The sequence below is a fragment of the Ornithorhynchus anatinus genome, chromosome 14 (assembly GCF_004115215.2).
Source record: "Ornithorhynchus anatinus isolate Pmale09 chromosome 14, mOrnAna1.pri.v4, whole genome shotgun sequence".
Lineage (NCBI taxonomy): Eukaryota > Metazoa > Chordata > Mammalia > Monotremata > Ornithorhynchidae > Ornithorhynchus > Ornithorhynchus anatinus.
This window is the reverse complement of record NC_041741.1, coordinates 9,165,216-9,192,228: the sequence shown is the minus strand read 5'-3', so window position 1 is coordinate 9,192,228 and position 27,013 is coordinate 9,165,216. Positions and strand designations below refer to the sequence as shown.

The 27,013-nt window shown below is 40.6% G+C and overlaps 1 protein-coding gene across 7 annotated transcripts in view; it reads left to right on the top strand.

The window, feature by feature from the left end:
* NOVA1 (NOVA alternative splicing regulator 1) overlaps positions 1-27,013 on the top strand; it is a 146,269-nt gene that overhangs the window by 21,921 nt on the left and 97,335 nt on the right. The window contains exon 2 of one of the 7 annotated variants that reach the window (XM_029079498.1): positions 25,414-25,520. The exons of the other annotated variants lie outside the window; for them this stretch is intronic. The gene's annotated coding sequence lies outside the window, so the exon portion shown is untranslated. The remainder of the gene's footprint in view (positions 1-25,413; positions 25,521-27,013) is intronic. 7 annotated transcript variants of the gene reach the window in all.

The window sequence follows — 27,013 nt, the reverse complement described above, 5'->3', positions numbered from 1 at the left end:
TTGGCATATATCTCACGCCATGTTTAATGCACTGTATTAAAAGGACTTGTAAAAGGACTGGCTCCCGCTGGTGGACCTGAAGTTAGTGCTGCAAGACCTTTTTCTGTTTTTCAAAAACTCTGAGTTGAAATTTCCTATGTGAGGGTTTATTTTTTTTTCTGAATGGTACTTAACTTATTTTGTGAAATTGGTATAAATTAATGAGGATTTTAAAAAGGGATGTGGATGAAGAATAGTGACTAGGGACAGTGCCAATTGCAGTGGGTCATTTTTAAAGAATAGTTTCAGAAATTACAAGCAGTGCTACATGAGGGAGTAAAGACTAAAACATAGACATTATGTGCTGGCAATATTACTGGTATTTCAGTGAAAGCATAATTTATAGTTTTCAAAAATATGGCCCTTTTGAGGAAAGAAAGATGAAAATTGTGTAAATTATATTTTTGCTAAAAAGCCATTAATATTTGTTTATGTATTCTTCATCCTGGTGTTCAATCTCAAAGTAAGACTGGCTTTTTTGGCACAGAATAGTTCTTATTTCAAAAGATGATACTATAACCTCCAACTCATTTGTCTATACCCCCAGGAATTCACACAGATGATTATAATAAGGAATTGGAAGGCAAGATTTTTCTCTATCTGAATTTAAAACTATATTCATAAACATGTAATGGGAAAAGGGGAAAATGTAGCCTTTCACTCTAAAAATAGAAATTCCAAGTTGTTCAATAATCACATCTGATAAGATTTGTTTTTCCTTTCCACAAGTTTTTGTTTTTTTCTTTGAGGAGATGAGCATAAAAATGCATTCTTTATTAAAAAAAAAAAAAACTGTCCCAGTTGGATTTTTCTAGAAATATGTGATGGTTTGGGAAGATTGTCTGAAATGGCTGAGAAGCAGTGTGACCTAATGGAAAGATCACAGGACCGGGGGTCAGAGGACCTGGGTTCTCATCCGGGCTCTGCCACTCGTCTTCTGTGTGACGTTGGGCAAGTCACTTAGTTAACTTCTCTGTGCCTCTATTAGCTCATCTATAAAATGGGGATTAAGACTGTGAGCCCCATGTGGGACATGGACATTGTCCAACGTGATTAGCTTGTGCACATAGTAAGCCCCTCTGAAGGGTCTGGAGGCAGTCTCCCAGAATCTAGGTGGTGCAGAACCAACAGCCTCTCTGGCGAACAAGTATTCATTGTACCAAACTACACAGGCTTCTCCAGAGCATCCATAAGAATGTAGTCTCCTGGGGAAAAAACCCCCACTGGGTCTGTAAGCACTCAGCCTAATGTTTTTCAGCCATATACTATGCTTTTACTATTAGTTGACTGTCAGGTTTCATAACAGCCATTAATACCAGTTCTTGAAATGCATAATCTATTAAAAAAAATATTCAGCGATGAACTTAAACAATGTCTTGTCTTAAACTGACTTGTAGGTCCAAACCTAAAAATATGTTGGAAATATTTATCTGGGTAAGTTTCTCTAATTGGTGATGCTTTGGGGGGATGGATATGATCTCTGCATTTATATGATAATTTTGTATCATATTCAGTAATTAAGGGAAGTAATCACTGCATCTCTTGCCATGCATGCTCCCACCTGAATTAAAACCACCTCACCACTGAACTCAAAATAGGAAATATTTGTGAAACAAAATTAGTTACAAAATATATATGTTATATGTTTGTAAATATATGTTATATTTGCAAAAGTGATTCAAAGACTAGTGGGGTACCGGGTGCTAAGAAAGCAATATAGGATTTATAATATAACTATTGTAAAACGAGAAGGTGATCTGTTTATACTGTGGATTTGGTCATCTGTATGTGTTCCTTTTTCCAGACCAAAAAATATTGTTTGATTTGAACTAGTTAAAAATCCAAACAATTGCTTTGATCTTTGAAGGTCTTACCACCTCTTTTAGAGAGTTGTGTTCCAATTTAAACTGTGAATCTGTGGCAGAAATAATCAGCTGTTTTGAGGGATGTGCGGCAAGTATATTTTTTCTTTTCTCTAGGTTGGCTTGGGTCTGACATTTTTGTGGCGTTTCCATTTTATTATTGCAAGATGGGTGTTCATGACCCCAAATGACGTTCAATATTTAATATGAGTATCAAACAATCAATAGATCACTGATATTATCGAGCATCTACTGTATGCCAAGCACTGTATTAGAGGATGGGAGAATAAACCCAACAGAGTTGGTAGATCTGTTCCTTGCCTACCCGGAGCTTATCTAAAAAGGGGAAGACAGACATTAAAAGAAAAAATGTGGATGTGTACGTAAGTATTCTGGGGCTGAGGGTGGGGTATATATCAAGTGGTTAAAGGGTACAGATCCACATGCATAGGTGACGCAGAAGGGAGAGGTAATAGGCATGTCTCAGTTGCAACATCGTCACAGATTTGTGTTGTGCTACTGACACCAATAAGTTTGTCCAGAAAGAGACTGCTTTCTCTGAAGAAAATATCCAATCTAAAGCCTGGAAGAAAATATCAAGATTATAACCTGATTATTAGTTGTCCTGATGGAGTGTAAAGGATGAGTTTCTCTCAGGGGTACACCTTCATTAACTGAATGTGCATTTGTGTTGGCAGCAGATTCTGCAGTTTTAATTCCTGGGAACCATTGCAAATTGTCCTGGTAGAACAAATGCAGGTTGTCTTCTGATACACATTCTTGCCTCACACTTGGCTTGCTCTTATATGGATTTGTATGGAGAGAAGAGACATAGGAATGTATGGAGGAGGGGGAGGGCAAAATGTTTCTCTCCCCACCTTGTTTTGCTGTTGATTAAGTCATTCTATACTTTCTAGCCACTTAGATTATACCTGGCCCATTCCCGGGAACCATAGTTGATCTTGTGCCATTGAGAGGCTTTAGGAATGGTGGTTATAATAGGTTTCCCCTTCTCCCGCATTAGGTATTGGAAATATTTCCCTGCAAGTTCCCAAAGGAAGTTCACATGCCTTAAGTCGCGTACTATTTTACCACAAGGCAGAATTCCATATTTGATTCCTTGGAGGGAAACTTGAATTTGCAAATGCTGTCTTTCTGTTACTCTGCCTAGCACCCTATTTTCTCACACTTCAGTGCTAGATGTCAGGCTGCCATATAAATTGAGGGGAATGGAATATACATGTCCCCATCCTCATCTTTATCGCATTTTGAACATTTTAGGAATATTGGGAAACATAAACTATTGTCATTTGAGAAGAAAGAGGCCCTTTTTTGCCATCCTCATTTTTAAGGTGACTCTGCTTCCATCTCCAAGTTGAGATGCATCTCCTTGTGACATTTGGGAGACTCGATAGTCAGCCTGTCACTCAGGAGCTTACTGGCACTTCTCATAATCAGGAGTGAAGAAACATGAACATTATCTATTCTCAAGGGATGAGGGTTCTCTTTGTGAGATGAGCTTTCCAGAGAGGTGGCAGTGTAGTGGAATATGTGGTTTATAGCACAGCTACAAGGCTGTTCATCTAATCAAAAGATGTCTTGAGCACCTGAAATGCTCACAGTGCTGTTCTAGGCATCTGGGAATGTACAGTGGAAAACTGATTTAAAACGGTCCCCATCCAGGAATAACAGTACTTGTGATGTTTGTCAAGTGCTTACTACATGCCAAGCACTGTACTAACTGCTGGAGTAGACATAGTCCCTGTCACTCATGAGGCTTGCAGTCTAAATAGGAGAGAGAACAAGTATTTAATCCCCATTTTCAGAAGGGGAAACAGACAGAGAGAAGTGAAGTGACTTGTACACAGCAGGCAAGTGGCAGAACTGGGATTATAGTCTCGATTCATTGAAGCAAGTAGAAAAACACTTCTGGGTCATAGCCTGCCAATAAGCAGGGAATAGTAAAAAGCAGTAAAAGTTCAAATCTTCCCCATTGTTTTTTAGTTTATGGAGTCTGCATTCATGTTTCTCCTGTCAATTGCAGGGCAGGACTTCAACCCATTGGGGTAAATACCTGTGCACACCCCCTCCTCCCTTCCCCACCCCTCTCTCTCCTCCTCCTCTTTGGGTAGGGAAGGCACAAGACTGGCTTTAACGGCAGATATTGTAGAGAAAATAGAAATCGGTCAGATTCTTGAAATTTAAGTTCCTTGCATAAAGAACAGGAATTGGAAAGGATGAGTATGTAGGGGCAAGAATGCAGTGTTTGACTGAGTCAAGAGTTTTCTTTAGTGGTCCACAATAGCCTGCTTGGAAAAAGTAATGTTTTGGATGGCATTTAAAGAAATGGCCTAAAGGAAGTTATTAAATAATAGGAATTTTGTAGAACCTGTTTGTCTTCCTCTTTAAAGTGAAAACTCCTTGTGGGCAGGGAATGGCTTACTCCTTTTATTCTGTACTTTCCAAACACCTGGTTCAGCACGGCTCATTAAGTGGGACCTAAATGCATGCTGCTATTCCTACTGCTAAAAAAAAAAATATATTTTTGGAAAGTGACTTGGGTTATGGAGGTTAAGGCTAAACTCTCAACTCCAGAGTTCAATCAGTTCTCCCATAATGTGTGTTCGCTTGTGCATTTTGAATAAATTGCTGTTGGGAAATTAGGCAGTGTGCTTTTAGAGGCACATCTGTGTCTGGGTAGAACGCAGAGCGATGTTGGAAAAAATAGTGGTGAGCAAGCACGAGGTGTCAGTCAAGCAGTGAGTGCCACAGTGCAAGTTTTCCTGAATGTTGGGCTCATCAACAGAGTTACAAGAGAGCTGAAAGTACCCCGAGTGCCACATAGCTGGGGGACGCTCCTGAAGGAACATTTGACGATCGAGCTCAGGTAAGAGTTTGACCTTTATTGTTGAAAATCCTGGGTATATGATTCCTTTCTACTGAAACACTTTAGCCGGACTTTTGCGTAAGGAAAGAAGAAACTCAGAATAAATCAGTTGATTTTCTAGAGGAGGAATCCTTAGGGGAAGTATGTCATACAGCTGTAATAAAAAAAATAAAACCAACTGTGGAATTTGTGGTTTCCTGGATTACAGGGGCTTTGACGTGTGCGTAAATGCTTGGTTTCCCTTTTGAATTAAACTTAACCACCAACCATAATGTACAGTTTTCAGGGGAAACCACTTTTAATGTGTGGCTTTAGAAAGTTCTATAAATGTGCTTGCAGATACATTTGTATTGGCTAGGCTGGGCATGCTTATTTCTCACTTTTTTTATGAAAAGCTTCCTCTTTAAAGCCCAATTGCATACTCTAATATTTTGCAACTTAAGGAACTGCAGGGAAAACAGTTTCAATCCTCCTTTCCCCCAATCGACTTTTCCTGAACTCATCTCATACCAGGGTTGAGAGTTTGGCAGATTTGAGTTCTGCCTTTTTTCTGCATGAGCAGCAAAGTAAGCCACCTGGAAACAGGGTCCTGAAAATCCTCAAACCAGATAAGGGGCTCCCAGAGCAACTGAGAGTTGATACCTCCTAGAGGGCTTTACTTATTGTTCTACCCACTTGACTGTCATCTGCATTTCACTGTGGGTTCAGGGTTTACAAAGTTCATCCCCTTGTTCTTCATTCTGCATCTTATTCCAGTCTCCTCCTTGTTGTTGGAGTAAATGTGAACACACCTGCCCAGATCTCTAAATGGGCCTTTTTCACACTTCCTTCTCCAAGTAACTTGGTTTTTAAGGTGATTGTTTATTTCTCAAAAGGTTGCTTGGGCACTGTCTCAAACCTTGTTCCTCTTTTGACCCACCTTTCAAGCTATGCATATACAAGTATTAACACTCGCACACAGGACATGCTAACTTGTGTCATAGTTCTCAGGCCATTACCAACGCCATACATCTGGGCCTAACCATTTCTCCAGACACAGGCATGTTGTCAGAAGACCGTTCCTTAATTTTGTCATTGGATTTCATCCACGTGCACTGAAATGCATTTTAGAAGTATTGACTTTGTACTCTAGAAGGCATTTATTTTCACTGGGCACTCCTTGTTTTTTGGGTATGCTTCATCTTGGGTTTCCCCAGTCATTTTACCATAGTCCACTTCTGGCTTTTTATTTCTCTTTTTCCATCCTGTCTCACCAAGGCTCTATATTTGACAGCAGATCATCAGAGCTAGGGCAACCACACAAAGCTGGGAAAGGGTATGGTGGACAGTCACAGTTTTAACAGTCACAAAGTCATTTATTTGATTGTTTTGCTTATCTGATTTGCTTCTAAAGTTAACGCATACTTTTCCTGTAAAGAACTATCTTGCCTTTCACGTGTGCCTAATTTTAACACACTTAAAATAATAGTCGAATCATTTGAAAAATGTACAAGACTACAGATCCATTCTGCAATGATTAACTTGAATTTTGTAATTCCTTAAAATGAGACACTTGTGTTTCTGTTCAAAACTCCAAAGAAAATTAGGAAACTAACAACCTTCTCTATATGTTGCTTGTTTATTGTATATAGATGCCTATTTATGAAGATCTACGATGGCTTCCTGGTCTTCCAAGCACTTAAGAAGCCTGTAAGCTCCTTGTGGGCAGGGGTCTTGTCTACCAACTCATATTGTACTCTCCGAAGTGGTTGGTACAGTGCTCGGCACACAGTAAGTGCTCAATAAACAACACTGATTGATTTACACCTTTTTAAATGGTAAACGTTTTGTTAACGTACAGTTTATTGTAACTGAGGAACATTTCCAATCATTTTTCTCATAACTGTATTAATGCCAGTAACGTTCCCTCTCACCGTTCAAAAGTTGAGATAAAATGCATATCGGGAAACTTTTGCCGCTTTTTGTATTGAGTTGTTTTGGAAAATAAAACTTTCAACCGCAACGGCCAATAGTGTGGTTGTGAAATATGAAGACACTCCGCAGTTACAGAATGCTTTTCCTTTTGTGCGGTCAAAATGCTTATGTCAGTGCAAGTGTTACACAATCGCATGCAGATGGGCTAGTTCAGAAACCAGTTTGTCACTGCAGTGGCTTGATTTCTGACCGTGCAGGGTATCTGTATTTCATAGAAATGCATATTGATGTCTGTTCCCCCCCGCCCTCCGTTCTGTTTATGCCAGAGTCAACAACAGGCCTTTTCGGAGATGGCTGGAGGGAACCCCCTCCCTTCACTCCTCCTTGAATTCTCCTCTTGTCAAGCTCGTGTTAGAGCAGAGAATCAGTGCCTGGGATCTTGGGGGCGGCAGGGTCAGAGGTGCTATGGCTGCCCTCAGTGAGGCGGCTGTCCTCATGTGTCTCAGAGAACTGCATATGAGAACCCGCATCTCAACTTTTCAGGCTGCCGGTTGCCCCCTCAGAATAGCTGAGAGCATTCAACTGAGGTCTCAACCATGTAGAAATCTCTGCTTGGCTTAAAAGGGAAAACTTTCTCCTTCAAACGAGATTCTGGAATTCCCCCCCTCCATTAATGTATGGCTACCTTTCTCTGATCTTCAGGCTAGAGAATTAGGCGTTTTTAATACTATTTTTCTGGTTTATAATTCATCTTCATTTCGTATCACTCAGTGGTATCTGAGTGCTTACTGTGTGCAGAGCACTGTACTAAACACTTGGAAAAGAACAGTACAACAGAGTTGGTAGACACATACCCTGCCCCCAAGGAGCTTAAAGTTTTAGAAGGGATGACAGGCGTTAAAGTAAATTATGGACATGTTACATAAGTGCTGTGGGGCTGAGGGTGGGGTGAATGTTAAGTGCTTTAAATATTAAAGTTCTTCGTGTGTGAGTCCCTGTGCTGAGCAGTGAGTAAAGTACAAAGAGTTACTGAGAGATAAAGATGAAAAGCAAGATATATATGACATTCCCTGATTATTGCAATTTACCTACTCTATCCTCTCAAGAAAGTTGTGCTGCTCTCAAGTGTATTGGCATAAGGAGATTAGTAAAATGCTTTATTATAGTTTTTGAAAAAAAAATAGAAAATAAATGTCACAAATGTGATTTATTCCTCATCATATAGCCTAGTACATTTTGTATATTTCATTACCTTAATCAGTAGTTTTTATGTATTAAAAATATAGTCTCAATGTGTAATTTTAGCTATTTTGAGAATTGAAATGATTTAGTACTTTTATCGCAGATGGTTAACATTTCAACTCAGCTGAAAATCAAAGTGGTTTATGGTGATTAGGATGTTGAATTTGTTTTGATCTTTTCTTCTTTGAGACATAATGTCCTATGAATGAGAGGGAATGTGTGTCATAGATAACAGTAATCGGGACTAGGACCTAAATAGTGTTTCTGACTTTGCTAGATGGGATTCCGTGGTACAAATATTGTTGTTGATGATTTCAGAATTCATACAGATTATTCAGAAAATGCAATCAAGAATAAGATAGAGTAGTAGCAATGGGAGTTATTGAGTGTCTATTGAGTGCTAAACTCTAGTCGTGTTGTGGGCAGGGAATGTGTTTGTTTTATTGTACTCTCCCAAGCGCTTAGTACAGTGATCTGCACAGAGAAAGTGCTCAAAACATATGATTGAATGAATGAAAGAGTCCTATGGCTTGCATCATGCATTTGGGAAGTGCAACAGAAATATAGGACATATTCCCTGTCCAAAAGGAGTTTACACTTTCATGGAAGAAGACAGAAATATTTACAAGCAGGAGAGTTGGGATCAATCAGTCAGTAGTATCCATTGATTATTGTATTCAGAATTCTGTATTACGGTCTTGAGAAAGTACCTACACAGAGTTGAGATGTGATCTCTGCTCAAAAGGAGCTTGCGGTCTAGGGTAGGAAGAGACAGACAATAAAATAAATTACGGGTAAGGGAAACAATAAAATTGAATGCTCAGTTGATTATTCATATATAACCAAGTTCTGAAGTTGGACATAAAATAAATCTCTAAGGGCGAGAGGCCACTGAAGGGTTGATCAGAATGAGGGTGCTGAAAATTAGTCAAGGAAAGCTTGTTGGAAGAGGTGGCATTTTAGGAGGGCCTTGAAGGTGGGGAGGGCTGAGATCACGAAGTTTGCTAATTCCTAACCCTTTATTAATTTGTAAAGGGCAAGAACTGTCTTCTAATTCTACTACACTCACCCTGTTGCTTAATAGAGGGCTCAAAACATATAGGAACTTAATAAATACCACTTTGGTTCTAGAGTTTGAACAGAGTAAGGATTTTTCAGCCAGTATTATGCCATTCACAGGTGCCAGGCAAATTTGGGAATTGTAAGAAGAAAGCTCTCCAGTCACCTAATATTAATAAGTAAGCAATAGCAGTGAAATATGAACAGATGAGTCACATGTGTTAGTTGTGGGGAAGAGAGCGGATCAGCTGGGCAGGAGGAGATTCATCTGCTACACATGTGTTGGCTGGGAAGGCTGAGCCATGGCTTTTCAGCACATGCTTTAAGGCTGGCTGGAATCAGAGTGAAAAAAGAATGACTCCCGCATTAATTTTGCTTTGACAGGAGGCATGCAGGAATCCACAGTTTAAGGGAGGGATGGGGGAAAATGTCCAAATTGTAGAAATTCACTGTTAGTGTCTTTTCAAGGTTAGCAATGTATTCTCTATGTTGTTAGGGTGCTGTAAGAGCACTTCTGCACTCTTCCATTTTGTTCCTTTTTAAAAAAAAATATTTTTATGGTGTTTGAGCCCTATGTGCCAGGCACTGAATTTTAAGTGCTAGGGTAGCTTCAAGCTAATTGGGTTGGACACAGTCCCCATCCCACAAATGCTCACAGTCTCGATCCCCACTTTACAAATGAGGTAACTAAGGCACAGAGAAGCGAAATGACCTGCCCAAGGTCACACAGCAGACACATTCTCCCAGCTTGGCAACATCTAGAGCTCTCATTTTAAGGAATCAGAACTTCAATGCAGTTGATGGTTCACCTGAAGTGACGGAGTGCTAGGATTCAGTGGTTTGCCTCTTCAAACCTAGTGGGCACACAGGTTATACACTCTCTAGAGAGAGGAGGGGAAAAGAGCTTTCTTCTCCGCCCCCTTTCCACATGTTCTGATCCATCCAAGCTTTAATTCTTGTCTGTACTGGACAGTAGAGTATCCAACTGCCATCATCAACTCAGGCTTTATGGAGGCCAGGAGAGGGGAGTGTGACAGAATTAAGAACTGTGCTGGCATAGTCTCTCTGGCTGTGAACTCTGACTCTTTCTTGGGCTCCTTGCCCAGGCTAATGCAAGGGTGTTCATCTCCCTTCCCGCCTAACTATGCAGTGACTCAGCCCGGCCTGGTTTTGGGGACCTGCTTCTATCTGGGGGCCTCAGGGCAAGTGGGAGGGTGAGGAGGAAAAAAGGAGATCCCCGCTTAGCATGTTGTGACTGAAAAATGATGTTATTTTCAGTTACTGCTTAGCATGTATGTGTGTGTGTGTGTGTGTGTTTAAGCTAAAAAAAAGTTCAAAATCATTTTTTCATCACTGACAAATGGTTTTAGGCTAAGGGCAAATATATTATGATTCATAGTTTTCTAGAAAAGAAATTATCCTTTCAGTACAACTTGCAGTTATCTTAAATTTTGTAATAGTTATTTGGGGGCACAGATTTTTAAAAATTATATTAAATTAAAACCACATTCTGCCTTGATAATAATATTCGATCCTTCTGCTTTGCTAATATTATCCGATCTTTAAGACACTAAATTTCCTATGCATCAAAAGCTATTGCAGAAGACAGAGCTACTGTAGTGTATTTGTCTTAAATCATCATTTATAATCATCAAAATCATCCTCATCATTAATATTTATTTACTTCTTGCTGTATCCACTGAGGGGAATTTCAAGAAAAGTATTAACAAGTCCCTTGTCTTTGAAGAGCCTCACTCTGATGGGAAACAACAAGCAAACTATCATATGGATGAAAAGGAAATGGACAAAGAAGTAGTAGATACGTGATTACGGTCTTGTTATATGAAGCTATTCACCCATCGATATCATATTTTTGAGATTTTAGGTTTGAATAGGTTACAATAAATATTCTATTAATAAGAGGGTACATTTTTAAGGAAGATTCTGCAACAAGTTATGGGCGAGGGAGGGGAATGTAACACATAAAATCAAAAATTTTGTTTTTTGTTTTTGGTCATAGTTACCCTTTAAATTTTTTCCCCCCTCATTTCAATAAGAGTGTTCTGTACGCCACCAGTTCTTTTTTTATGACTTTCGTGGTACGGTCTGAATCTGAAAACCATCTGTTACTGTGAAATGATTGTGATTATTTAATTTAAATGATGAACTGAAGTAGAAGCAAATGGGTTTTATGAAGAGTCACTTTGCTGAAATGAAATGATGGAGGCCAGGAAAGTAATAAATATGTAGCGAAGGTTAGATTTTATATTCCAGAGCCTGTTGTTCAGAAACATTTTTAAGTATGCCATTACGCACTCCTTCATGTGAAAAATGAGGGCCGATATTATTGTCTGTCTTCTTTCCCACTCTTACATTTAAGACCTGACAGGAGGCTCCTTGTCTTCTATTCCGAAGGCTTAGGTAAGAGGCAATTGTGGAATCTTTTGTGGAGTTCAGAGGAATGTCTGGATAGTAGCTCTTTGACTCCTCTTCTGAGGAAGTTTCCTTGTGCAGAAGCAGCTTTTTCGCTAGCTGACATTTACTACTCCACATCACCCCAGGAATAGGAAGTCATTCATATTTATTGAGTGCTTACTTTGTGCAGAGCACTGTGCTAAGCGCTTGGCAGAGTACAGTATTATCCATAGCTGCCTAGAATGTCAAACATGGATTTTGCCATTTAGCTCAGGAAAGAAACAGGAGGCAGATTTCAGGAAGAGTCCTAAATCGTGGGTCTGTATGGATTAGACGTATTTATTAATCAATAAATATGATTGAAGGAATATCAATCAGTGGTATTTACTGAGCACTTACTGTGTACAGAGCACTGTACTTAGCACTGGGGAACAGTTACAGTACAATAGAGTCGGTAGGCCTGAGTTTACAGTCTAGAGGGAAAAATAGTATTTAAGAGCTCACAGTGTGCTAAATGCTGGAGTAAATACAGGGTAATCAGATCAGGGACAATCCCTCTACCATATGGGATTAAGGGAGAACAAATATTTAGTCCCCATTTTACAGATACAGAAACTGCAGCTCAGAAAAGTTGATGGACTCATTCAAGGTCACCCGGAAGGCAAGAGGCGGAACTGACTTTAAATCCCAGGTTTCCTGATTCCCATCCTGTGCTCCATGCATTAGGCCAAGCAACTTCACCTGTCCTCGCCCCAGCCCACTGCTGGACCTAGACCTCAATCAATCAGTGGTATTTACTGTGTGGTGCCTTTGTGCAGAGCACTGTATTCAATTCAGTTGTATTTATTGAGAGTTTACTGTGTGCGAAGCACTGAATTAAGCGCTTAGGAGAGTAGCGTAGAGAAATAAACAGGCACATTCCCTGCTCACAGTGTAGAGGGGGAGACAGATATTAATATTAATGAATAAATTATAGATATACACATAAATGCTGTGATGCTGGAAGGGGGGGATGCAGAAGAAAGTGGAGAGGAGGAGAGGAGTGCTCGGCACGTACTCGTGTCGGTGTGGGCCCGAAGTGGTTCCCAGTTGAATGGAGCTATTCTATTTGACCCAACTGCAGTTTCCTCGGTGGACGTTTGGGCAAACGTGAATGCCGTAATAGAGAAGCATCATGGCGTAGCGGGTAGAGTGCGCGCCTGAGATCAGACGGTGGTGGGTTCTAATCCCAGCTCCGCCACTTGTCTGCTGTGTGACCCTGGGTCTGTGCCTCAGTTGCCACCTCTGTAAAATGGGGATTAAGACTGTGAGCCCCATGTGGCGCTGGGACTGATTAGCCTGTATCTATCCATGCACTTAGTACTGTGCTTGACACATAGTGCTTAACAAATACTATTATGATTATTAGTATTGCACATTCTCCTTGGCAAGGTGTGATGAAAAGTCTCCTTCAGTTCCCCTTCCCTTCCTGGTAATGCCTTGTTGAAGATAAAAGCCCTTTCCAGCGGCTGAGTAACTTAAAAAGCTCACAATGAAAGAGATTTCCTGTGCCCCTTTTGACCGGTGTGCAGCAAAAATTCTTCTTAGCAGCATAGCAGAAGACGTTGAATGAGGCCACTGCAACACTCCTGACTTGTTCCTGCTCGCTCGCTGGGGCAAAACTGGAGTCAGCAGTAGCTGCAACCCCACAGCGTAGCCTTGCAACAAGGAGGGGCAAGAGGGCAACGTTTCTTTTAATCAGTCGTTGGCATTTATTGAAAGCTTACTATGTGCAGAACGCTGTAATAAGCACTTGGGAAAGTACAGTACAAAAGAGTTGGTAGGCATGGTCCCTGCCTGCAAGGAACTTAGAATCGTGCATGTAAAGCTTGCTCTCTCGGCGCTGAGGGAGAGGAAAAGAGAACTAGGCTAGTGATGACCCACTCCGTTTCTGCTAGACAGGCACACAGCCCCTTGCATAGTAGAGACCGGCATTTTGCTCCCGAAGAGCTTGCTCACCACCATCCTTAGCCCCTCACTAGGGACCCTGTATGCTCTTTCACTTCTTCCTGGACATATTTAGTTATCCGCTTTTCTTTTCTCCTCCAACTGCAAATTATTTTACTTTCCAACTCCCTCAGTCGATTTTAAGGTCCTCAAGGGGACAGATCATGCCTACTGACTCTTGTACTCTTCCAAGTAGTCAGACTGGATCTCTGCCCCCCTTTGGTACTCTGTAAATGCTTCTGTTTGCATGCTTGCTTGCTTAATCTTGTACCATCTACTTGACTCACTGCATCCCAGTCTGAAGATGTGAGCACGGAAAATGGGAGGGCGAGAGCAAAAGGATCCCTGAAGAATGTGAGCATCTCCACCGACATAATTCACTCAAGATTTAAAATTGTAGAGAAGCAGCATGGCCTCATGGATAGAACACGGGCCTGTGAGCCCGTCATTGTGAAGGGATTGTCTCTATCTGTTGCCGAATTGTACATTCCAAGCGCTTAGTACAGTGCTCTGCACATAGTAAGCGCTCAATAAATACTATGGAATGAATTGAACAAATGGGAATTAGAAGGACCTGGGTTCTAATCCCGACTGTGCCACCTTTGTGACCTTGAGCAAGTCACTTCACTTCTCTGTGCTTCAGTTCCCTCATCTGTAAAATGGGGATGAAGACCGTGAGCCCCATGTAGGACAGGGACTGTGCCCAACCTCTGCTTAACAAATACCACTATTCTCATTATTATTATTGTTATTAATAGTAGTAGCAGTAAAAGTAAAAAGGATTGTGGAGAAAAACACCTTTTTACAAAATGTAGTGAAATACAGCAGAGCTTTTTTCCTTATATATTAAAATTAGGGACTGCCATAGTTCATGTAGCTATGTCTTAGAGACCAGCCAATCGTATTTATCTTGCCTTCAGAAATCATTGGTGGAAATATCTGGGTTAAATAATAATGTCCTGATTCTTCCTTCTTTACTGTTTTCCCTTTATTTCTCTATTTCTGTCTCTCCGCGGTTGTCGTCCTTCATGGCCTTAAACTCCTGTCACATTTTCCCCTCTCCTGTGTTTGGGGGCTTCTTTGTCTGTGGACTCATCCTAGCCCTTCCTCTACATCTGCTGTGTTTCTCTGGTGTTGCGTCTGTATCTTTGTGCATCATTGTTTCTGTACTACTAAGAGGGAGTCCAGCCTGAGGTCGCAGTGAATGAGCTTCTTTTTCTGTGTTCCAGTGTGTCTTTCCCGGGCTGGCAGCCCGTCACCTGACCCGGGTGTCTAGCCTCGGGCTTGTCTGTCTTATTCTCTGTCTGTCTCGGAGCCCAGGGGTAGTGACACTGTCCAGCCTTGGTAAGCTACCTGACCTCTATTCCTTAGCCACTAAAGATAGGTTCTGCTTGCTGGGTTAAGGAGGGCATTCTGATCCAAGCCCAGGAGGGCCCTTGGGGTGGTCTGCAGTGACAGCAGTTACAGGTTGGGCATCACCTTTGAGTTGACTTGCCAGAGTTAGCTCAGTACAGGGTTTTGATACGGTATCTTGGGTAGACGTGCTGTAGCCGGGGAAGACTATGGCTAGAAAGGAAATCAAACCGAAGGAGAGTGCTCTGCAGACAGCCTGTTGGCTTTTAAATTGATTCGTATAAAAAGTGGGCGTGGGTCTTATACCCAGTGCAACAAAATGTTAGGATTTGTCCATATTTAATGTAAGAATTCAGTATTCAGGATTGTACAGAACTTTCTAAGAACACGGTGCTAAGTTGGAGTCTTGAATCCACTCCAAAACCTGATGATGATCAAATATTCATCATTTCTGCGAGTGTATTACAGTTTTGAGCTTTGCTTCAGAACACTGTCATTGATCCATGATAACTTTGTGTTTAGGGTGAAAGACAACTCCAGAGTTAGCTGGGCTTGGTTCCACTCACGATCTTAAAGGTGAAGGTCAGCACTTTGAAATGAATATGCTATTTAAGGGGCAACCAGTGGAAGAGGAGGAGGCTGGGAATGTTTCCCTCTGCTTAGTAAGTGAGTTGCTGCATTTTGAGCCCGCTTTAGTTTCTGTATAATGCCCAGACATGGCATTATAATAGTAGAGCCTGGTTATAATAAATCATTCATCGTGAATCACAGGGAAGTTTTTTCAGTCCAAAGGAGAGTTTTCTTGCCAGCCAGAAGGAGAAGGAGGAGAAGGTGATGGAATTTTTGGTGGTAACAGAGACTAAGCATTCCTTCAGTTGTAGCTGAGCTTGTCCTTGCTTTTCATGTTTGTCCCTTCTGCAGTGTGTCAGTATGAGTTGGATCGACTTTCCTACAACCTCTATTTGTGGAATTTTCAGAGAGGTCAAGTGGGTTTTTTAGATATATAAAATAAAGATCTCTTAAAAAAAAAAGTGAAAATTGAGACAAGATGAGAATAAAGAGTGTAGAATTAGACTTTCTTCAAAAAGATACCAGTACAAAAAATTAATGGAGTTTATAAAATGAATGGATTAAGCAGATTAAAGTTTTTAGGAGTTTATCAAGAAAAAATTACTGTGGCGATATCAGGCCCAGCAGTTATTTGCTGAATGGAACCCATGATAATGCTAAGGAAACTAACAAATGTTGCATATTAAAAGAGAAGTCACTTTTTAAAAGTTGATAGTTAATGGGAAATAAAGCACATTTAAGAAAGCTCTCAGGAACAGGTAGAGAAATTCTAGACCGTGAGCTCATTGTGGGCAGGGAATGTGTCTGTTGTTGTATTCTCCAAGGGCTTAGTACAGTGCTTTGCATGCAGTAAGTGCTCAATAACTACGATTGAATGAATGAGACTGTGGAGAGTTTAGCATTCAAATCATCAGTTGGAGATGACATCATCATAAATGTACTCTGACTTAAATCACAGAACACTGATAAAGCAAGAACTGGAAAGAATAAATAACAGAGGAGGCTTATTGCCCTACAATAAAAAAAAATTCAAAAGGGGTAATTGCAGGCCCTCCTGGTACATTCAGCCTGATCCACAAAAGAAACAAATTTGGGCAGAAAAATCATGACTTTTTATAGTGTTCTTCATAAATCTGACTTAATATTCACCATACTTGATTCCTTTTTAATAGGATTATAAGATTAGCAGAGAAATGAAAAGTAGGCATAATCTCAATATTTGGGTTTTAGCAAGACTTGCGACTTCATTTTTTGTAAGATAAATTTAATGAGAAACTATTAAAGTTAGCAAGAATGTGAATATTTTCTTAGGGTTGAGAATGTAAACTTCTGGAAAATGTAATGTAGGAAGTTCAAATGCATACGGCTCAAGAATTACAACTATATTTCACGGGTAAAGACTGGGAATAAATCATTCTCACTCATCTATCTTCAGCTCTCTTATTCACTACATTCCTTTTTTGCCATTGATGGCAATATTAGATCTTGAAATGTCCATCTTTCTTTGGTGATGGAGTCTCAAGCTGGTGACCGGGGAAAAACAAGTTGGCAGAAAGTCAGGCCCAGTTCACCCTCCATTGCTGGTGGTTTAAAGCTGTTCATTCCCTCATGAAATTATGGCCTTCGTGAAATAATGCCCATGCAGAGAACAGTGGAGCATCAGTTGGCTTATTCTTTGTTGGAAAACCGGAATTCTGTCACAGTGGCTGACGGCACGGAAAGGAGGGGACAGTGCATATCTAGTGCTTAAAAGGTATAGACCTAAGTGCATAGATGACGTAAATAGGAGGACAACTGGGAAAAATGAGGCCTTAGAGAAGGCCTCTTGGAGGAAATGTTGATTTAAATTCTTTTTTAAAAAAAGTATTTAACATCTTCAACTTCCGGTTTCACTCATTTGGCCACCTAACAATATTCTAGAACCTCACTTTTGTCCACTCCAGATATGTTCTGCAACAGCTATTTACAAGTTTCGTTTTCTGTCCGCAACAGCCTACCCTTGACCCTTGATAGTAATAAAAAATGATATTGGTTGTTCTTACTCTATACCAAGCACTGTACTAAGTGCTGGGGTAGCTACAAATAACCAGATTGGATTCAGTCCCAGTCCCTCACAGGGCTCACAGTGTAGGTAGAAAAGGAAGCAGGTATTGGCATCTCTGTTTTACAGAGGAGAAAATGGAGCCACAGAGAAGTGAAACAACTTGCCCAAGGCCACGCAGCAGACGGTGGCAGAGCTGGGATTCGACCCCAGTTCCTCTGACTCCCAAACCTTTCCTTCCACCAGGCCATTATGTTTCCCACAGCCCTGTATTTCACTTGCTTTTTGCATTCATTTGATAACTGTAATCTTGGTATCCAAGGTCATTTACAAATTTCATTCTGCCTCCACAGCTTTCCTCATAAAGTCAGAGGTGGTGGGCAACAATATGTTGCTTCAGGGTGCACTCAGGTACCCTGAAGTCTAACATGAACCACGATTTAAATTTTTCCCAATTTTTGAATAGGTTGAAAATGTGTAGGTCCCTGGGATGCAGATTATTTTTATATAACCAAATCAGAGCTAAAAGTTTATCGATGCTGTTCAGTAGCAAAAGAATTGTGGATGGCTAATTATATTTTAATTTGCTGTTAGAATACCTTATCGGTTAAATTTTAAATTTTCAGTACTATGTTTAGAGTTGCCTTCTGGTTCAAAGACCGAGGTGCTGATGTGACACCGTATACCTAAAGTACTTCAGTCCGTAGGGGTTTTCAAACCAGTCCTGATTTCATTTTCTTTTTCCATTACAAATGTCATTGCTATTTGGGATTATTTCACCGGCCTATTACTTCATCATTGCAGGTGGAAAGAAGGCTGTTGGCTTCCTACTGAGAATGTCATTTTTAGTTCTGGGAGATGCCATGTTAGCACAGTGAAGCAGGCAATTTTTCTCTTGTGGCCGCTTCTGATGCTAAAGCAGAAGAAAGATTTTGGGTAGAATATATTTTGGCCTCTCTTTCTCCTGAAATCTCATTAGATGTATACAAGTGTCCTCTGACTTTCCCTGCCTTTTTGGAGAGATTGGCCGCTGATTCCTGGTCATTTATGGGAGTGTTACAGCCACAGCGTGGTGTAGTGGAAAGATGATGGGCCTGGGAATCAGGGGACCTGGGTTCTAATTACAACTCTATTAGTTGCCTGCTGTGTGACCTTGAGCAAGTCACTTAGCTTCTCTGTGCCTGTCACCTCATTTGTAAAATGGGGATTAAACACCCGGTCTCCTTCTCCACTAGACTGTGATCCCCATGCGGATCAGGGGCTGTGTCCAATCCAATTGTTGTACCTACCCCAAAGCTTAGTACAGTGCTTGGCACATAGTAACAAAGACAACAATTTATTAAAATTCTATGAAACCAGTAACTCCAACTTAAGACTCCCGGGTACTACCAACTTGAAACAGATTAACAGCAAGCAATAAGTGCAAACGTCTACTGCAAGAGGGGAGATGACGTTGGGGAACGTTACTTTTCTTTCCCTCCCCTGTCTCATCCCAACCCAAAATGGACATATCCCTAACTTTCGAAAGGACTCTGAATGCAGTCAGCTAGTTTGGAGATGATAGGACTTTGGCTTTTCTCCTCTTCCTGGCTCAGCTGAGGCAGATAAAACAAACTGGTAATAGGAGCTGCCATCTCCTTTATTCGACACAATCGGCTTTCCAACTGGGTCAGGCAGTGAGGTCAGCCTGGCGCAGTGGAAGGCTCCGCTCAGGGGACGTAGCAAAAAGAAAAAAAATAGGTGGGAATAGCAAAGAGCAGCTGAGCCCCTCCCTCTTAGGCCTCCTCCCAGTCTGTTCTCTGCAGTTTTTGGCAAAACTACTCGGGGAACAGCCCCTTTCAAGTAAGACGGCAGCTATCAGCCACCTGCAACCAACAGGCTCAGCTCTCCCGGTGGGTAGGCAGAACAAAACTGGCAGGTCCAGCACCCCCTCCCATCTGTCAACAGTTTATTCAGCAGTTTTCTGTGTGCTAGTCATGAAGGGGAGGGTCTCTTAAAAGGGAAACAACCCTCTCCGAGTTACTCGTGTGCGAGGAAACAAGAGGGCTCAGTAAGAGCAGAGAGCGAAGAAGTCCAACCTCTCCATACCATCGAAAGGCTACATCCCCACTGTGCTGCTGCTGTCTGATCTGGTGGTGGGAGGATTGTTGCTGCTGAGTTCCATCTCCAGAACAGGAATAGCGAAGCAGGGTTTAAAGTCAGGCAGACTAGCAGATCTAATTTTTTTTTCCTCCCCGTGGGTCAGAAAATGCAACCTCCCAAGTGGCATGAGGAAGATGTAGGCCTGCTGCCTTTGATGTTAGCCTTAGAAATTGAATAATGGAGGCACAGAAAGGTTGCCTCCACCGTGAGGCATTAGGAGAACTTGCTCAAAGAGCCAAGAATCAAATCTCATTAATATTGAAGGGTTAGACTAGTTCCCTTAGCCAAGATCAATCTCCTAAATTAAGTTGGTTTTTAATAAGGGCCAATATTATTTTTCATTTCTTCTCATCTGAGGCTGATAGTCTCTGTGCTTGAGTAGTGAGACATGTCAGGCCTCAACTCTTTCCCACAATATTGAATAATTGATAGTAATGGAAATAGGACTGTATTCATTGGTCAATTTGAATAAGTGTACAGTAGTTGCACAGAAGTACCTCATTTCTTCTGCCGGTAATTTTAAGCACTCCACAGCCTTGGCAGCTTCCTCTTCGATGGGAAAGGAATTTGTGGTGTTGGTAGGTAGGAAGAATGAAATCCCTCTCTTTTAGTGCAGTTCCATCAACACTTTCCCATTTAACTGTACTGAGGTGTTGCCATGCTGACTAGTTAATGTCCATAGGTAGCCCTTAGATCTCTACTTGCAGTGAGGAAATAAGGGCAAATAGAGGTGAACCAGGTGCTAGTTTTTAGAGTTTCTTTTGATTATTATTTTCAGAAAATTGGACAATCTTGGCTTTCCAAGATTGAAATAAATTCCAAAACAAAAAAGAGCTTTTAGCCATAATGACTTTTCTCTCCAACATGTAGCTAGTCTATATGAAAGCTCTTGGGGACCCCCAGCATATGCTGCACTATCTCTTTGAGGATGTTTATGTGTAACTCAATATGCACTGTGATAGCCTAGCAACTGGAAATGCCTCTCATATGTGATGAAAGCAAGTTTGCATAGTTGCCTAGTAAGATTTATTTCTCACTGTGAGGACATGGGTTTGAAAATGATTTAGAAAACAATGTTTATAAAAACTGACAACTTCCAAAAATTTCTTGGAATTAAAAAAAAAAACCTTCAAAAAAAAAAGAAAAGCCTAGGGTTAAAATGCTATTTTTATACCCCTTTTTTATGTCAAATTCATATTTGATTTTTTGTCTCTAAAAGGGATTCTACTCTCACGTATTTCAGACCATGAAGTAATGCATCTCTTTTCTACCTTTCCATAGTCCAACTCATGCTAATTGTAGCACAATTTCTTGCTTTCTCTGGCCTGTGTGTTTCCTGGTACATGTCCCAGTCCCAGCTGGTCTTTGGACCACTCAACTAGCAACCGCTTTTCCCTTTTTCTTTTTTGTTTGGTAGCCCAGGAAATACTGAAATTGAGGAAAATGTGACTGCAAGAGTGATTAGGAGAGATTTCTGTGACTGGGTTTTAGATGAGGGTTTCGGTATTGTCAGTTGCTCTTCCATGTATTTCTCCCTGGATGGTTGTCTGGGATTCCTAGGGAAGTAATGTCATCCAGGTTTTATATGGTTGAAGCAGCACAATAGCTGAAAGTAGTAAGCTGAAAATATTTTTGATGCATTGTATTCCCAAGGCTGATGTGGTTGTCATTTAAAGGCTTTGGGTTTGCATGCGAGTGATTCCATTGGCAGCCAAGAGACCTGGACCATCTTTTATCCAGCCCTGGTCCCAGTGACCATAAGGCAGTCGAGTCATTTCTGAGTCAGCTGTCATTCTTTAAGTCCAACTGATGAGCCTGAGACTGAGCAGTGTTTGTTGAAAGTGCTCCTGCCAATAGGTCCTAGGTTCTCAGTCTGAACAGGAGCCTTAGACTGCTACCACTATGTTCCCTCATAATCAGTGTTTTCATTTAGGATAAATTGATGTTGGCATTTTGCCAACAATATGTGTCTGTCTTGTCAGGATGGAATACAGTGTGATATTGGAAGAAAGATTTATGTGCTCGCACACTGAGTTGGTTAAAAAAAGTTCAGTTTCCTTAACACACTGAGGTTTGTCCAAAAGGAACCCCTCTGTTACGTTCCTGAATTCACTGCTTTATAAATTAAACATTAAGGTTATGTTTTGTACTTTATACTTTTACTGCGTCTGTTGTCCACAATGGATACACTGATAATGGGCCCCACATTTCCTAGAAGAAAGTAGAAGTGGTGGTTTTTTATTTGACTGGTGTTTCATACTTCAGTTGTGGGAGAAACTAGCTTAAAATTTGCCAGAGTTGACTTGAAATATATTTGTACGTCCACCTCCTCGTGTGTTGAGAAGCAGCGTGGCTCAGTGGAAAGAGCACGGGCTTGGGAGTCAGAGATCATGGGTTTGAATCCTGCTCTGCACTTGTCAGCTGTGTGACTCTGGGCAAGTCACTTAACTTCTCTGTACCTCATTTACCTCATCTGTAAAATGGGGATTTAGACTGTGAGCCTCACGTGGGACAACTTGATTCCCTGTATCTACCCCAGTGCTTAGAACAGTGCTCTGCACATAGTAAGCGCTTAACAAATACCAACATTATTATTTAAAGAAGAATATCAACATTCAATAGATTGAATCCTATAGGTGAGAGTCAGCTTTTTTGGATTGATAGCATAATTGATTTGGACTTGGACATCCTAAATGAGAAAATGAGTTCATTTGGCATTAATGATAGATGTCACCATTCATTTTGTAATTTACAATTAAAATTTTTATGGAAAATCTAGACTATTTTCAATTTATCCATTTGAAGAAGGGACTGGGATTTTTGTTTCTTGAAGGACAGAGTTCAGAGTTCTAGAAAAGCTCTGGTCCAATTTAGGGGGAAAATTGTGAATCACTTTGCTATCAGAAGCCAAGAAGGGAATAAATACCAAAGAAAATATGTGCTTGTAGACGAGCAAATCCAATATGAAGTACTTCTATTTGAACAGAGGAATGGAGTAAACCCAATTATTTTTTTCGGCTTTCAATTTCCTAAAATAAACTATTGTAGTGTTCTTTCAAAATGAAAGGGCTTTCTTAATAAAATAGCTAGAGGTTGTTTATGGTAAACCAGTATTCCTGAGATTAGGAGCATGATAATTTAGACACAAAGCCTGCTGGCCACAACAGCTGTCGAAGTGAGGGGAAAAAAAGGGAAAATTGATTATGTGTTTATGAGTTTGAGCATTCCAGTTTGCCTCATCTCCTTTAAACAGAGATTTCCAATACCACGAAAAGCGTCTCTCAGGCCTAGCAAGTAGGATAGTAGTGTCTAAATAGATAAAATTACATTTGGCTTATTTTTCTGATACACTTTAGCAGAATAAAACAGAATGGACTGGTATGTCTGTAATGGGTGAATTTCATATAGTACATATGTACAAATAAGTACACGTATTCATTTCTCTCTCCTTGCCCTCTACTGCTCTCTGACTCTAGTACAGGTAGGTTTCTTGGACTGAGAGGAAGTTAGAGAAACTGGCGAATATTTAGGGAATTCAACCTGTTTTTTAATATCTCAGTGTGTAAACTGCGTCATCAGAATGTCAGCTCCTTGTGGAAAGGGAATGTGTCTCACGCTTCTTTTGTACTTTTCCAGTCATTTAGTACAATGCAGTACATCCACGGGACACGCACTCAACCAATACCTCTACAACTACTAAAGAGAATGCGGTGAAATGAGAAATGCATTCTATTGTCCAACTCTTCATACCCTTTTAAATTTTGAAACCACGTGAGAGGACTTCTGTTTTAGAGTGTGATTTATGCATTTGAAAGGAGATAGAAGAGGAAAAGAAGAAATACTGGCTTTCCAAACTGTTTCTTTGCTTAAAGTGTGACTGAAATGAAGCCAAATCTTTGACTCTGAAATTGAAGTGAGGATATTGCCAGAGAGTGAACCGCTAAGCTTGGGTGAGAATTGACTTCTAGCAGGTGTGCCATAATTTTGTGTATTTGACTGCTGATTGGGAGAGTGTAGGTGTAAATGCCATCTCTCTCCACAAGAATTGGCTCAAGTCAAGCATGAAGCCCCCACCTCATCCTCCCTGGGAATTCCAGGATCGCAGGGGAATGAGGGTTTGTCCCTGGGTCCTTTGTGTGACCCTTGGGGTGGACTCGAGGGGATTTCCCTAGGCCCCATCCAGAAAATGGAATCCGGGACTTTGGTTTTCTCACAGCTCGCCTCCAGACAAGAACTTGGGTAAAAATGGAAACTTTATTATTGAATGTTGGCACATACCAGCCCACTTGGATCACTGCGTATGGGTGAGCAAACAATGAACTTACTGAAAAGGAAAGGGCTACCTGTTCTTATCTCCCCTCTGTAGTTTTTCAGGGTTTATTTTGTGGTAAGAAAAGCTAAGATAAGGTCAGAAGGGGGGCTTTTGATGGATTTGTTGGAAATTGGAATAAGTGGTTATGATATCTGCTTCTCTGGAGAGTTTTGACATTTCAGAGAAACACACACTATACAGTGCAGGTGGCGTGAGCAGCATGGAAGTGCTTCAGGTGACTTGAAGCTCCTTCTAGCCCCGATTCTTTGAATTCAGTGGGAGTTCTGGTAATAACCCCCAACCACCTTGATTCGTTCACAAAGAAAATAATGCAGGACCATGTGCGTTTGCACTCTGATGAAAAGGTAGGATGGACTTTTTCGAAGGTGAGCTAGAAACGGAACCATTTTTTTTTCTTTTCCATTTATAATGGGTCTGGTTGGCATCGGAAGGTCCATACTCTTACTTTCAGCTCTGACGCTTTCTGTTTACTCAATGGGGTGATCATGGGAAACCTCACATGTATTTTTCACTACTATACTGTATCTCTAGGAGACTGATAAATGGAGTGTGGTATTAACTTGGCATCTAGACTCAGACCAACTGAAAGTCTATAGAGTAACTGAAGTGGTCAGCTTTGAATAGGGCTGTAAAGACCTGGACTGATGCCCACGGGTCTTCTCGGGTATCATCAGTACCACCTAAGTGCACCTCTCGACATCCAGCGGCAAAGCACCCCCAAACGTGAGAACCTAGAGCATCGAAATGCAGCTAATTGCATCATACCCTCACTAGAAAGAATGTGGATGAATGACAGCTGCTCTGTGGTGAATCGAAATGCTGAAACTAAACAGGGCAATAACCTGGAACAACTTAAATATACGACAGAACAAACCTTGAACAGTGTGGCATAGCCTTGGACATTGGGGCAGGTGGCAGTGATAGACCTGATCAGTGATCAGAAATGGACCCCTTTTTTAGAGCAGAGACTCTGACAACGTCTCATCTTCAAGAGGGAGAGATGAAAACGATACCAAGCAATGCAGGTAGTAAACACAACAGTGTCCTTCAGTATTTCTTCTGTGATAGTTTCACAAGCACATTTGGTACTTGGATTCCTCACTGATTGTCATTTATTGTCTCATTTTGGTGGGTTGTGCTCAATGGGTGCCATGAATAGTGAGCAGATGCTGCAGATTTCTGAAAATTTCAGATTTTGTGTGCTTTATCTGCTATATAATCTGATATGTAAGGTTTGGGATTACATTTTTCTCGTGTACAGAGTTTTCAGTTATATAGAACTTCCTTACCGTCTTTCCAAATGTCTTGTATATCCCACTTATTTGTGGCATTTGAAATGCAGGTGAAAAATAGTGCATTTTGCTGTGCGGATCTCTTCTTCACTTGATGATGTGTTTCCTCTTTCCCTGTGGTGCAGTTTTTCAGATATCACTTTTGTTGTTAATTAATTACATGTCTGTACTACTTTTCATCCCTGTATATATGTACAGGAATCACTTCACCCACCACCGAATTGCAGCCACTTCTGAGGTGGAACGCAGCAACTGTTTAACAGCGCACTTTCCCCTAGGTGCTGACAGCTGCAGAAGAAATTGTACATGGTCCTGTACAGAAGGTATTTCTTCACTGTGCCATCTGCAGAATGAAACTGACTAGGAGTGCAACGCGTACTGTACTGTAAGTTTTTTGTGCACCTGTGCTAGATTGGAAAACCCACTGAGAGAGAGAGACAAAAATGAGAAATTTTGATGTCAGACTTGAGTGCTGCTGATAACACTAGCTCCAAGTTTTGTGATAGGATAACACGAACTATGCTTTGGGGACCAACCAGACTAAATATATTTAGGTGGCTTCACCCCTCCCTCCCCGACGTAACTGCTTGGAATGTACGCTATGTTACTAAAAGTGTGGACACTCAAACATAACATACCTTAAAATAATCAAGTGGCTTAATTATTTTCATATAACTTTTGTCATGAGTATGCCTTGAGAACCTTTTTTCTGAAGTTGCTAATCAAACTAATTTTTCAATGGGAACTTCCTAATTAATTGGCTTACAGCATTTTGCATTGTAAAGCGCACTTACGCTTTCGGTTGACCTTGTGATTTGTTAGCGGTATAGCCAGCTTGTGATCTAATTTGCTTTATTTCTTTGTTTTTGTAGAATGTTTAGCTTGTTCTTGTAAGCAGCCTCAGTGAAACCAAATTATGAAAAACAGTATGAATACTTGAAATGTGAAGTGTGTGATTGTTAATTCTCCTCCTTTCCTCATTCCCCACTCTTCCCCAAATCCAAAATCTAGTATTAAATTATGCTGTGGATGTTGCTTTCCTTTTGGATACTAAAAGCAAAATTTCAACATTGTTGCTTTTATTCTTACATATTTATTTGCAAATATTTAAACATAGAGTGCTCAAAGTATTCGATTTTAAGGACATTTTGCTGTTATGCAAGCCTTTTTAGGGACGTTGGGACTGATTTCCTTAATTTGGTGCCCTTAATTAACAAAATTGTTTTTATGTCCCTTGAAATGTTCCTTGTACATCAGCTGTGGTGCAAGGAAAGAAAGCTATGGAACTTTTATCTTGTAAGGGAAAAAAAAACCTCATAAATATTTGTAAAGGAAGGCTGGGAATCAGGAGACTTGGATTTTAGTTCTGACTGTGACCTGCTATGTGACCTTAACTGTGACTCAGTTTTCTCATTTGTAAAATGTTGGGAGAAGAATTCATATAACTGATGTAATAGTACAAGTAGCATTACTTTTGGTGTTTTGGGCATACAAATCTTAATTTCACCATATAATTCACATTCTTCACCGTTATAAACATGCAAAAAAACAAAGACCTGATCCTGTAGTTGCTGTATTATAACAAGGGTCAGGAAGACAGTGAGTTTGAAATCAAAGCTTGCATGTCCGTAACTGACAGTATAAGTAACCAAATACTTTTAGTGTTCATTGAATTCCAAATGCTTGAGTAAAACAGATGGCTAGCGTTAGTACCTAGCATATTGTTGATGCCTAGAAATGACAACTAACTGAAATGATGATCTGGCTTATTATTTGAATGTCTTCAATGCATTATGTTAACTACCCCCTAAAATTCAAGTTTTTGAAACAGAGAGAATACATATGCATATCAACGGAGTCATTGTAACAAGTCAAGCA